Raw genomic sequence first — 12448 nt, 5'->3', positions numbered from 1 at the left:
TCCTCAGCCTAGGGGCATGGCACACAGCCGAGTTCAATATGATTTTGGTGTCTTTTTCCTGACTTTTGTGTGTCCCGGAGCCCTGTCCTTCCTATCGTGTGTCAGAAGGGGGCGCTGCTGTGTGTTATTCTGCAGCACGGACTGGATCAGCTGAGACTCCTGCTTTCCTGCGTGTTCGGGCTCCTGTGTGACGTGGAGGTCCCTCGCCATGGCCTCTCCCTGCCTCGCACCTGAGCGCGCACCTACCGCCCTGCTCCCCGCCTCCCTCCACCCTCATTACTTCCTCTTCCTGCCCTCACAGCTCTGGCTGGTTGACTGCGGGTTGCCTGGCAACGAAGCGAGCAGCCGCGGCTGACGCGGAGTCCTGGGGCAGGGAGTACACGTTTACATTGGTGCTGTCGCTGAGGAGCCGGTGGCACAGAGCTGGGCGCCGAGGACGGCGGCAGAGGTGAGTGCTGGCACTGAAGTGCGGCCATTGGGGGCAATAGGCGGCCTGCACTGTATGGCCAAGTGTCAGGGAACCGGCCTTGTGGAGAGCGCCACATAAGCTGGCGGGCTATTGTTCCCTGTTATCAGCCACACCATAGCCTTACAGACAGAACTATTAGTCTCAGCCATGGCTGCTAGTAGTGGTTGCTTGGTGTATCAGGTCACAGGTAAGGGTTTGGTATGGAGTGGGTGAATGCCTCAGTTTACAGCCAGTTAATGGTTAACCAGGATCTGTTCCTGTCTCCGTTTATAGAGGTGTTGGGACACTTCACCGCCAATCTCACTATCCCACCCTCTATAATCTGGTTGTGTGGGATTATTCTCATTGGGTAATCCCTCCCACTGCTTTAATGCTCCGCTGGTCTGGAGGGTCTGTCCTGTCCTGGTGCCGCACGGCAATATGACCACCCTGGATATTCAGTTTTGTTATAACAAGGGGGAGGAGCTCACAGGACTCTGGGGGCGTGTCTTTTGCTGCTCTGTATTATTGCCCTATTAGCCACGCCCCCTCCATCAATATTAGCATGCACGTATCTCTGGGGCTAAGACTCCGTTCACACCAGGAGCTTTTTATGGCGTTTCTGACATTACAGCATTTCTGCACTTAGTAGGTTACTTGCATATTTGTGTGGTTTTTACCTGCTTTTGACTTGTTGACATGTCATGCTTTATATAAAGCTGCTTTATTTTTGATTCTTCGTGGTATTTGGCTTTGATAATATTGTTGATATACCTATGTGCGGATTACATTGAGTTTCCTCTAAAACACACTAAAAAGGCATGCCGGTTTTTTTACCTGTGGATTGTCCGCATATAGAACTCCGTGTACCTGCAGGAGAAATTGGCGTGTCGTGGATTGAAACACACACCACAGTATGTTACCTCAGTATTTGTAGCCAAAACCAGGAGTGGGACAATCAGAAAAGTATAATAGACCCACGGCCACCACTTCTGTATTTATCACCCACTCCTGATTTTCACCTACAAATACTAAGGTAAGAATTAACCAAATACTCAATGTGTGTATGTGGCCTAAAGCGGATTTAAAAAAAACAACAAAAAAAAATCAAAAACTTCACACACTCCCATAGACTTGTATAGGGGTGCGTGAGCTGATAATCCCTGCCAAACGCAGCATGCTGTGATTCATTTCTCTGGCCGATATGGCATGAGAAATCAATCGCAGATGGACACTGCCCCATAGTTTTGCACTGGTGTGAGATCAGTCCGATGTTTTATCAGATTGCACTCGTTCGTGCAAAACTCAAGTGGAACCGTACCCTTAGGCAGTTTCAGACGTCCGTGTTTCAGGTATGTGTGACATCCGTTTTTAACACGGATGCCACACGTGCCCATGTTAGTCTATGCTGTTACTCATGCGGACCGTGTGATCCCTCGTGGCCCCACACACACACAGAGACATATCCGTTTTTTCTCCGACAGCACGAGTGGCACACTGAACGCACACTGATGTGATCTGTGTGACATATACCGGAGAAAACACAGGTCTTTTGAATAAAAAGATTTTCTATATTTCCCTGTATCCAGCGGTGCTGTCTTCGGCTCTGCTGTCTCCCGCTTCTGACCCCCACTAATTATACTCATTGATTATTCACTGCACTGAGGACCTGGAAGCAGGAGCATCGCCGGAGACAGCACCTCCGGTGACTGTTAAGTATTCAGCAAGCAAGCGGTGTGTGTGCAGTGAGGTCCAGGAGGTCATCAGAGTTCCCAATGAACTCTGATGAACCCGACGGACCCAGTGAGTGTAGGTGAAAATGCAATGTGAAAGTGCCCTCTGCTGATGCATTAGAGCACCCCTCCAGCGTTTTTTTTTTCTTTCTTTTCTTTTCCTCTGGAGTTGTGCTTTTAATCTAAGTCCCCTAACCTGTCTTGGGCTATGTGCGCATGCTGCATTTTTTTGACGCTGCGTTTTTGGCCACTAAAAATGCACCCATGTTTTGGTGCGTTTTTTTGCGTTTTTCCAATGCACTGCATGGGGGGAAAACGCAGGAAAGAATTGACATGTCCCTTTTTTTTTTTTTTTTTTTAAAGCCCAAAAACTCAGCTTAAAAAAAAAGTTGTGTGCGGACAGCAAAAATGAAAAGTCATAGACTCTGCTGGGGAAGCAAGGTCATGCAGTTTTGAGCACAAACACGCAACCTAAAAACACCGCGAAAAACGCACTGTGCGCACATAGCCTTATACTCGCCATCTGTCATCTTCATTTGTTATCAGCACTGCTCATGTTTGTCTGCATTAGTTTGTGACCTCCCGGCTGCTCCAGTGTTTCATGGAGTGCGCGGAAGGTCACAAATCACTGCAAGTCTGTGAGAGCTTCGTTCTGTCTCTCATAAGCTGGGTTTACACACTGCAACATCTCAAACGACATCGCTGTAACGTCACCGGTTTTGTGACGCAATAGCGATGTTGTTTGCGATGTTGCAGTGTGTGAAACCTATCAGCGACCCGGCCCCTGCTGTGAAGTTGTAATCGTTACAAATCGTTCAGGACCATTCCTAGGTCCTTTGTTTCCCGCTGTGCAGCATGAAGTTTCAGTGTGTGAAGACTTTGCAGCGACTTTGTTAGCAACTTCCCTTTCAAAAAGCTGCTTATCAACGTCCCCAACAACCAGCTAGGTCGCTCTGCAGGTCCGGATCACTGTTGCGTTGTTGGCCAGGTTTGCCTGTTTGACAGCTCACCAGAGACTTAGCAGAGACTTAGGGAGGTCGCTATTGCGTCACAAAACCGGTGACGTTACAGCGATGTCCTTTGCGATGTTGCAGTGTGTAAACCCAGCTATAGACTTGTATTGAGCACTTGTGATATAACCGCTGACTTCGGGCCAGTCAGAAGTTAATCAAAGGCCGCAGGACTGGAGTAAGGTCAGTAAAAGGTTAAAACGTTGGAATGTTTTTTTTGTTGTTTTTTTGTTTGTTTTTTTTTTAAAAAAATCAGGTTCATTTTTAATTATCCACAAAATTACACAACACAAATAACAGTTTGTTTCCCCGCAAAAACATTACAGAGAGAGGGCATAAACAGTGCAGCTACAGTCTATGCCCCACATAGGTCACAAAGTACATATTATACTACCCATAATATAAATTCCCTCACATAAGCAGCCATGTGTGTCCCAGCAACACACAATTCACCCCATTCCAGTAAATTATCAATCGGTTACCAGAAGGAAGACCTGGTCTCCCACACTGTCTTGCAGCAGTGCTGAAGAGGGAAGGCCCGGGGTATCCAACCATGCCCCCCCAGATCTTATTGAACTTCTTCAGTGCATTTCTTTTAAGGTATACTCCCCTCTCCAGCTGAAGTATAGCGTTAAGGCCGGGGCCACACGGGGCACTACTGCGATCCTCGCATGACACTCGGCTCACAGTGGCATCACAGCGGGAGCCGAGTATCATGCGAGTGTCCCTGCGACTGAGGTCCAATCGTGCGATCAGACCACAGCTGCGGGGGGCGGGCCGGCACTGAGGAGGGGCAGGGCCGGATTTATCTCCCTCTCTCCTCCGTAGCCGGCTATTGCCATTCTCGCTTTGCACTCGCGGTACACCGGTGTAATGCGAGTGCAGTGCGATTTTTTTATTTTATTTTTTTTTTTTTTATTTATTTATTTTTCCTTGCCCCATAGAGTTGAATGGGTACGAGAGAAACTAGTATCGCATTACAGTCGTAGCATGCTGCGATTGTTTTCTCGGTCCGATTAGGGCTGAGAAAATAATCGCTCATGGGTGCTGACACACAGGCTAATATTGGTCCGAGTGGAATGCGATGTTTTATCGCACTCCACTCGCACTGATTTTCATGCCGTGTGTCTTAGGCTTGACGCCCTAAGATCCCCGATTGCCGTAGGAGCCGGATCTAACCAGTGGGAGCCCAACAGTTTCCAGGCCTGATATAAAAGACTCGTAACGAATTCCAGCGAAACTACGGTACATTGCCGATATCAATCTTTAACATGCCCGTCGGTTAGCCATTTAAATGACATTGTTAATCTTTGACAGCAGCATTTAAATGGACAAGCACTGGTTTTCACCCAGTAGCTCCCTGCGATGAGACCAATGGGTTCCTATGCCAGCCATGAATCTACTAATGACACTCTTGCTGTCATCTTTGTACTTTTGTGAAGCTCAGTCCAGCTAAGCCCCATAGTAGACCAATATTCTCTATGTACACTGCAATTCTCTGTTACTGCAGTATATAGTATGAGTGATCAAACAATCACAGTTTGAAGTCCCCTAAGGGCACTAAAAAATGTAAAAAAAAAAATATATATATATATATATTCAAATTGTACCCTTTTTCACCATTATAAATAAAGGGCAAAAAATATTTCATATCACTACACTAAAAAGCTTTATAATAAATAAATATATAAACACACACACACCACACACACACACACACACACACACACACACACACACACACACACACACACACACACACACACACACACACACACACACACACACACACACACACACACACACATATATATATATATATATATATATATATATATATATATATATATATATATATATATATATATACACACATACACATACACATATATACACACACACACACTTTCAAATCATGAGCCTTTTCCTCCTGTTAAAAATAAAGGAAACAATTAAATATTTGGTTTAGCTGCGTTCACAAATGTCTGATCTATTAAAATCTAAAGTTTAAGTTACTCTAAATTCCGTAAAAAGAAAAGCCAAAACTCTAGAATTGCGCGATTTTTGGGGGAAGTCACTTTGCCTCCAGAAAAATGTATTCATAAGCGATCAAAACATCATATGTACAGAAAATTGGGATCAATAAGTCAGCTCACTGCACGAAGAACAATCCTTCACTCAGCCCCAGCTCTTTTAAATTGGTAGCTGCACTGTGACTAGCTGAAATGGGCAACAAAACCCAAGATTTGGAACCATATGGGGGAAATGTATCTAAAACACCTACAAAATTGGGTGATGGAGTATTCAAAGCTTTTACACAGAGTAGTAAGATCACACGAGGATTACATTTCTTGGTATTTTATTAGATACAGTACATGGCACCACGTCCTCCTCCTGTCAGCTCTGCCCCGGGGGACACAAGCACATAGTAGAACCCTTGGAGGAGAGCAGGAAACTTGGAGAAGAAGCAAGTAATTGTGGGAAATGTAGTTTGCACGGGTCACATGGGCAGCACTCTGAAGGCTGGATTAAAAAATAGACTGATTCTGGCATGGGATTGCATTTGTTTGTCATCACAGGGTGTAAATTACTTTTTGCACAAAATGAGATTTTTTTTTTTTGTACCATTTTGTAACACTGAATAGTTTTAATAACACTTAATCACACCATTTTAAGAGGTGGGGTACGCAAATATATGAAGGGCGTGTGTGTGTGTATAATATACATATATATGTGTGTGTGTGTGTATATATGTATGTATGTATGTGTATATGTGTATATATATATATATGTATATATATATGTATGTATATATATATATATATATGTATATATATATATATATATATATATATATCTCAATCTTTCATGGGTAGTCCATAGTGGTCTCCGCAACCCATTGGCACCCAGCATTCATCAGAGTAGAACTGATGGTTGACAAAAAAGCCCCCTCCCTCTGTTTAACCACCTAGATTCCATGGCTGCAGTGGGCATTTGACTGTCAGATTTGGGGCTCCTTGATGATTATACAGCCCTCTGCTTTTATAGGGAAAGTATCTTTTTTATTTTTATATATCTTGTCTTCTGTATCTGATCAGGAGGTGACCTTGCTTGAGCTGCAATTTGGACCATAGGAACTTGTGGTCTGGAGATGTAAATTGGCTTGTATGGGGGAGTTTTCTGGGCAAGCTCTGTAAGGCTGCTTTCACACATCCGGCTTTTGCAATGCGGCACAATCCGGCACTTTGCAGGAAAACCGCAACCGTTTTTTTTTGCTGCCGGTTGCGTTTTTCCTGCATAGACTTTAATTTGTGCCGCATGGGCTTGCGTTCGGTCCGGTTTTTGCCGCATGCGGCAGATTTAGCCGATGCGGCGGCCGGATGGAACGTTCCCTGGCACGTTTTTTGCTCCGGCAAAAAAAACCGCATCGCGCCGCATCCGGCCGATGCGGCGCTTTTCCCAATGCATCCCTATGTATGCCGGATGCGGCAAAAACCGCATCCGGCCGCCGCATGCGGTTTTTGCCACTGCGCATGCTCAGTAGCATGCTGCAAGCGGCAAAAACCGGACCGGCCGCATGTAAAAAACTTATGCAAAGGATGCGGTGTTTTCACTGCATCCGTTGCATAGCTTGCACAGCCGGATTGAGCCGCAGAGCTCAAGCCGGATGTGTGAAAGTAGCCTTAGGCTACTTTCACACATCCGGATTTTTGCTCTGCGGCACAATACGGCGTTCTGCAGAAAAACCGCAACCGGCTTTTGTAACGCTGGTTGCGTTTTTTTTTTGCATAGACTTACATTAGTGCCGTATTGTGCCGCAGGGGCTTGCGTTCGGTCCGGTTTTTGCCGCATGCGGCAGATTTAGCCGATGCCGCGGCCGGATCGAACGTTCTCTGCAACGTTTTTTGCTCCGGCAAAAAACACCGCATTGCGCCGCATCCGGCCGCTGCGGCGCATTTTCCAATGCATACCTATGGAGGCCGGATGCGGCGCGATGCGGAAAAAAAAACGCATCCGCTCGCCGCATGCGTTTTTTTCCACTGCGCATGCTCAGTAGCATGCCGCAACCGGAAAAAACCGGACGGGCCGCATGTAAAAACTTATGCAAAGGATGCGGTGTTTTCGCCGCATCCGTTGCATAGTTTTCACAGCCGGATTGAGCCGCAGAGCTCAAACCGGATGTGTGAAAGTAGCCTTACCTGTGTAGAGTTCATAGCAGAGAGGGAGGAGTACGTATATCTGTGTACACTGTATATGACATGTCAATATTAAGATAATTTATGCACAAGAGCAAACAACCAACTGAACAAACGAGAATGGAGAGTCTTCTGTCAAGAGCTATCAAATGACAGTTTAACTTGTCAGTCTATCTCTGTAGATATGGCATTGTGTTGTCAAACCACATTCTTGGCAGGTATATATAACAATAGATACAATTTATACAGGCCAGACCTGCTTGTTCTGTGTCTGTGCTGTTCTGCGCTTATCACTATGCGTATAGGAGTACATTGTCTCTACTGTCAATTGATTTCTATTTTGTTTGATTTTGCATGTGTCATTTTGGTGTCACTTTGACCTTCTCAATGAACCATTCTCTGTGCTTTCTTGATCACTTTACCTCCAGCTAATTTGCTGAATGTGTTAATTTATTTAGGATGCACATGAACCTCAAACATGTTATACTAATGTCGGAGGAAACCTGCTAATATTGAGGGGTGCGGTCGACAGTCTAATGTATATTGGGTCCCCCAACAGATGATGGATAGAACATTGTCGTATTATAGCAGCACATCTCACATAGAGAATATGGGAGCGATCAGCAGACTGAGCGATCCTATGTATGTGAGAGTCGTACGAGATTGCTATTGCCCAAACCATCTATTATTGTAAATTAGGCTGGACTCTCTATGGCATCCGATGCGAGAGCTTCAGATGCGATGTGCTAATGACGCTCGGCTCACAAGAGACAGGGAGAGAGTGGTCTCCTCCATCTTCTCCATTGTCAGCCTCTGCGTTTATCGCAGTGCACTCAGATGTCATCTGAGTGCAGTCCGATGTTTCACTCGCACCCATAGACTTGTATTGGTGCGAGTGATGATAGACTCACAGACAATTACAGCATGCTGCCATTTTTTTTTTCCCCTCAGTCCGATTAGGGTTGAGGGAAAACTTGCAGATCTGAGCTGCAGCATTGTCTTCAATGGGGCCGACGGCAATGTGAGATTTTCTCACTTTGCACTGGTGAGGGTCTTATGCTAGTGTGACTCCAGCCTTATCCAAAGTGTTTAGTGGGCTTAAAACGGGATCTTTTCCTGTACTATAGAATCCAAAAACTGCTGCTTTCATCTGACTAGAATCATTCCTAAGTTAGGTAACAATTTATAATCTAATTTTAAACAAAGCAGGGGACAATTACTAAGGTTCAATGTGTCATTTATTGAGAGGTTTGATGTGTTCTTATGCCTGATGGTCCTGAGGAAGGGAGCGGAGACTCCAGAAACGCGTAGACCTGTGCAAAATAAAGATCCATTAATCTGAATACCTGAGAAGTGATCATTGGCGCGGCTCAAAAAAACCCCTATTTTCCTCTATTGTTCTCTATTTATTGAGAGGTGTATGACTCAAAATAGTCACACACCACTCAATAGGTTTGGAGCCTTTTGGACCATCTGAGCTTCGAAAATTTATATCTATGCCCCCTATTAACTGGTGTAGATTTGCGCTAAATTTTATTAGCAAATTCTGTGTAAATCTGTCGCAAAATACATGGCTGTATCTCCCAAGCTTGCGACATCTCAAAAGTAGTGAGAGAGAAAAGATATTTGGCCCTGAAATTGTTTGTGCAAAAATTCACTGCTTATCGATGCCAGACAACTGATGTGAATCATTTCAATTAAATGCATCCTATTGTTTATTAGAATTAGAATAAATGATGTAGCCATGAAAACAAATTGAAGGCTTATATTGGAAAAGCAAGAAAGTTTTCATAGAGAACCAGGGCTGTGGAGTCTGTAAGCCAAACCTCCAATTCCTCAGTTTCCCTGGCTCTGACTGAGACTCCCTACATGCCTCATATTTAAAGGGAACCTGTCAGGTGCAATATGCACCCAAAACCACGAGCAGTTCTGGGTGCATATTGCTAATCCCTGCCTAACCGTCCTTGTAGACACTAGCATAGATAAAGAGATCTTTAGAAAAAGTATTTCTAAAGTTCTTTTACTATATGCTAATGAGCGAGGACAGTAGTCCCCTGGGCGTTGCTTCTCTTGCTAGTCGCCCCCATTAGCATGTTAGTACGCCCCTGTGGGTGTGCTAACATCCTAATGAATACAAAAAAAAAACAAAAGGAGGTAAACGGAGAGTTAATTGGCTAAAGGTAAAAATGTATTTTATTTATCAAAGAATATATAATAAAGAATCATCATAGAAAAACACACACATTAAAACCAAGGTGCAACTAGATGTTTACAAAAATAGGGGGGGGGACCTCCGACGCACGTTTTGCGATGTTTGACCGCTTCGTCAGGGAGAAATAATACAGGTCCTGCAATGGTCATCCTGCATGATTTCTCCCTGATGAAGCGGTCAAACAACATCGCGAAACGCGCGTCGGAGGTCCCGTTGGCAGTCTGAGACACATTGTAGGGCCAACTGTGTCTATGGGTGAGACTTTACTTTGACTTTGAGGACGCTTATTGGGATTACCCTTGCCTTATTATGGCCGGGACAAATAGCAAGACTGAGGCTATATACGTTCAATAATTCCCTCTATTTCATAACCTTCTATGCTGTTACCAATTTTTGTACTCTCACTGGATTTCCCTATATTTTACACTTTTGTGTCTGCCTCTTGTGGGATTGGGTTGGGATTTTTTTGCTCAACCCCCCCCCCCTATTTTTTGTAAACCTCTAGTAACACATTGGTTTTAATGTGTGTGTGTGTTTTTCTATGATGATTCTTTATTATATATTATTTGATAAATAAAATACATTTTTACTTTTAGCCATTTAACTCTCCGTTTGCCCCATTTTTTTGGTTTTCATAATTGATTATGGAGCAGCTTTATGATTAATGGGTTGCTTATATTATGAGATGTTGTGCACTTGTTTGTTTTTGTTATTTTTATGCTAATGAATACGCAGCGTCACAGGATGATCTCACCTCTCTGCCGCCATCGACAATTGATGCTGCATTTCAGATCAGTGCACATGATCTTGGAGGTTCGGTCATGCGCACTACTTCAGTTTGAAGCCAGGACACGTACACCCGACTTCATAGTGCGCATGACCGAACCTCCGGGGGCATGCGCACTAAGCTGAAATCCAGTGTCTGACACGATGGCAGCGGAGAGGTGATTGAGATCATTCTCTGACGCTACCATTCATTATTTATTTATTTTATGCCCCACAGGGGCATACTAACATGCTAATGGGGTTGACTAGCAAGGGAAGCAGCGCCCTTGGGGCTACTGCCCTCGCTCATTAGCATACGAAATAAGATCTTTAGAAATACTTTTTCTAAAGATCTCTTTATCTATGCTAGTGTATACAGGGACGGTTAGGCAGGAATTACGGTGACAATGTACACCCAGAGCTGCTCGTGATTCTGGGTGCATATTGCACCTGACAGGTTCCCTTTAAAGGGGTTGTCCACTACTAGGACAACCCCTGCTGAATTCACGTTTCCCCAAGGTAAATAATAAAGCCTATACTCTCCTGCCGTACCGGCGCCGTTCAAACGGTGCTGTGGTTCACGTTTCTGGTGCTCACATGACATTGTGACGTCACGCAAGCCCTGCGTCTAATGAGTGCCGGCTTCTGTCTCCCTGCCTTCGGACCAAACAAGCAAGCAACATTAAGTGAGCACATCCACAGCTCTCACTTTTTGTTGCTTAACTCATTTGGTCCGAAGACAGAAGGCAGCGCTCGCGTGACGTCACTGGAGTCCCTGGAACGCAAACCTCAGCACTGCTGTAATAGCATCATTACGGGAGGTGAGAATAGGTTTTATTTTACTTGGGGGAAATGTGGAATCAGAAGGGGTTGTCCTAGTAGTAGACAACCACTTTTAAGTGATAAATTTACTGTAGTAAAATGGTAAAATCAGGTTTTTCATCAAAGAATTTGATAAAATAAGCAAGCTATTTAGATACAACAAAATTTAACACACAAAAAAAGTTTTAATAAATTTATAAATATGAAATACACTATGCAGTAAATGGCTATTGAGCATGTATTGTATGTAAAGTGCAGCACAGGTTCATCCCAACTAAAAGCCTAAATCCTTAGATCAAAAATAGAACAGACATTTTATAAGACTTTTCAGAACTTTCCCAAATTATGTAAAAATCTCTCACTTACTGCATTGAACTACTGTACCCTATATATTATGTACATTTTCGGAGTCGAATCATTTTATGCCGACTCCACCATAATATACTCGAACTTCACAGCCCTGTAGAGCGCACAGGAGCGTTCGGCTGAGCAAGCACACTTCTGTATGGGAGAGTCAAAGCATTGTTTTGCTGACTGCAGTCTGTGTTGGTGTATAGGTTTTTTTTATTTTTGTGGTATTGAGCAGTATATGTATATAGTATACTGAACAAATAAGAAAAACTTCGATACCCCAGCGGACAAATTTAAGGACTCGATTTGTAGTTAAAATTTTTTTCTTGCGTTTGCAAATTTTATTAGGAAAATATCATTAAAAATAGATCCACACTCTGGACAGGACCATGTAGAAGGCGCATGTACGCCGAAATGCGTAGTCCGTGAGGCTACCACTCCTGATCTGTTTACTATACTGTCCAGAGTGTGGATCTATTTTTAATGATATTTTCCTAATAAAATTTGCAAGAAATTTTTTTTTTTTAACTACAAATCGAGTCCTTAAATTTGTCCGCTGGGGTATTGAAGTTTTTCTTATTTGGATTTTCGTGGCTGGCTCCTGCTCTGGTCTCCTTGCGGACTCTTTCTTTGGATTGCTATTGGATTCTACACGTCGGGGGTGTACCGGTAAGCTGGCTTAGAGGACTCAATTTTTTTTGAGTATACTGAACAGTATCCTTTTTATGCTGCATATGAAGGGTTTTCCTTTAGGAAGAGGGCTTGATTTATAATCCGTGTCTAGTCTAATAAAATACTGGTTAGATTCTTTTCATGCTATCCATACTACATGGTGAAGTAACAGTCTCAGATTTTACTGACTGTTGCATATTACATTATTGACTGTTTATCATCCCATCAACCCAACCCTC

At 43.8% G+C, this 12448-nt stretch overlaps 1 protein-coding gene across 2 annotated transcripts in view; it reads left to right on the top strand.

Moving 5' to 3' along the window:
- The first annotated feature begins 218 nt into the window (after nucleotides 1-218).
- Nucleotides 219-12448, top strand: part of GOLM1 (golgi membrane protein 1) — a 164528-nt gene continuing 152298 nt past the window's right edge. The window contains exon 1 of one of the 2 annotated variants that reach the window (XM_075318475.1): nucleotides 219-448. The gene's annotated coding sequence lies outside the window, so the exon portion shown is untranslated. The remainder of the gene's footprint in view (nucleotides 449-12448) is intronic. The other variant, XM_075318466.1, reaches the window with a different exon arrangement.

Source organism: Anomaloglossus baeobatrachus, chromosome 1 (assembly GCF_048569485.1).
Source record: "Anomaloglossus baeobatrachus isolate aAnoBae1 chromosome 1, aAnoBae1.hap1, whole genome shotgun sequence".
In the NCBI taxonomy this organism is placed as follows: domain Eukaryota; kingdom Metazoa; phylum Chordata; class Amphibia; order Anura; family Aromobatidae; genus Anomaloglossus; species Anomaloglossus baeobatrachus.
Note: the sequence above shows the minus strand (reverse complement) of the source record. Positions and strands in the feature narration are given on the sequence as shown.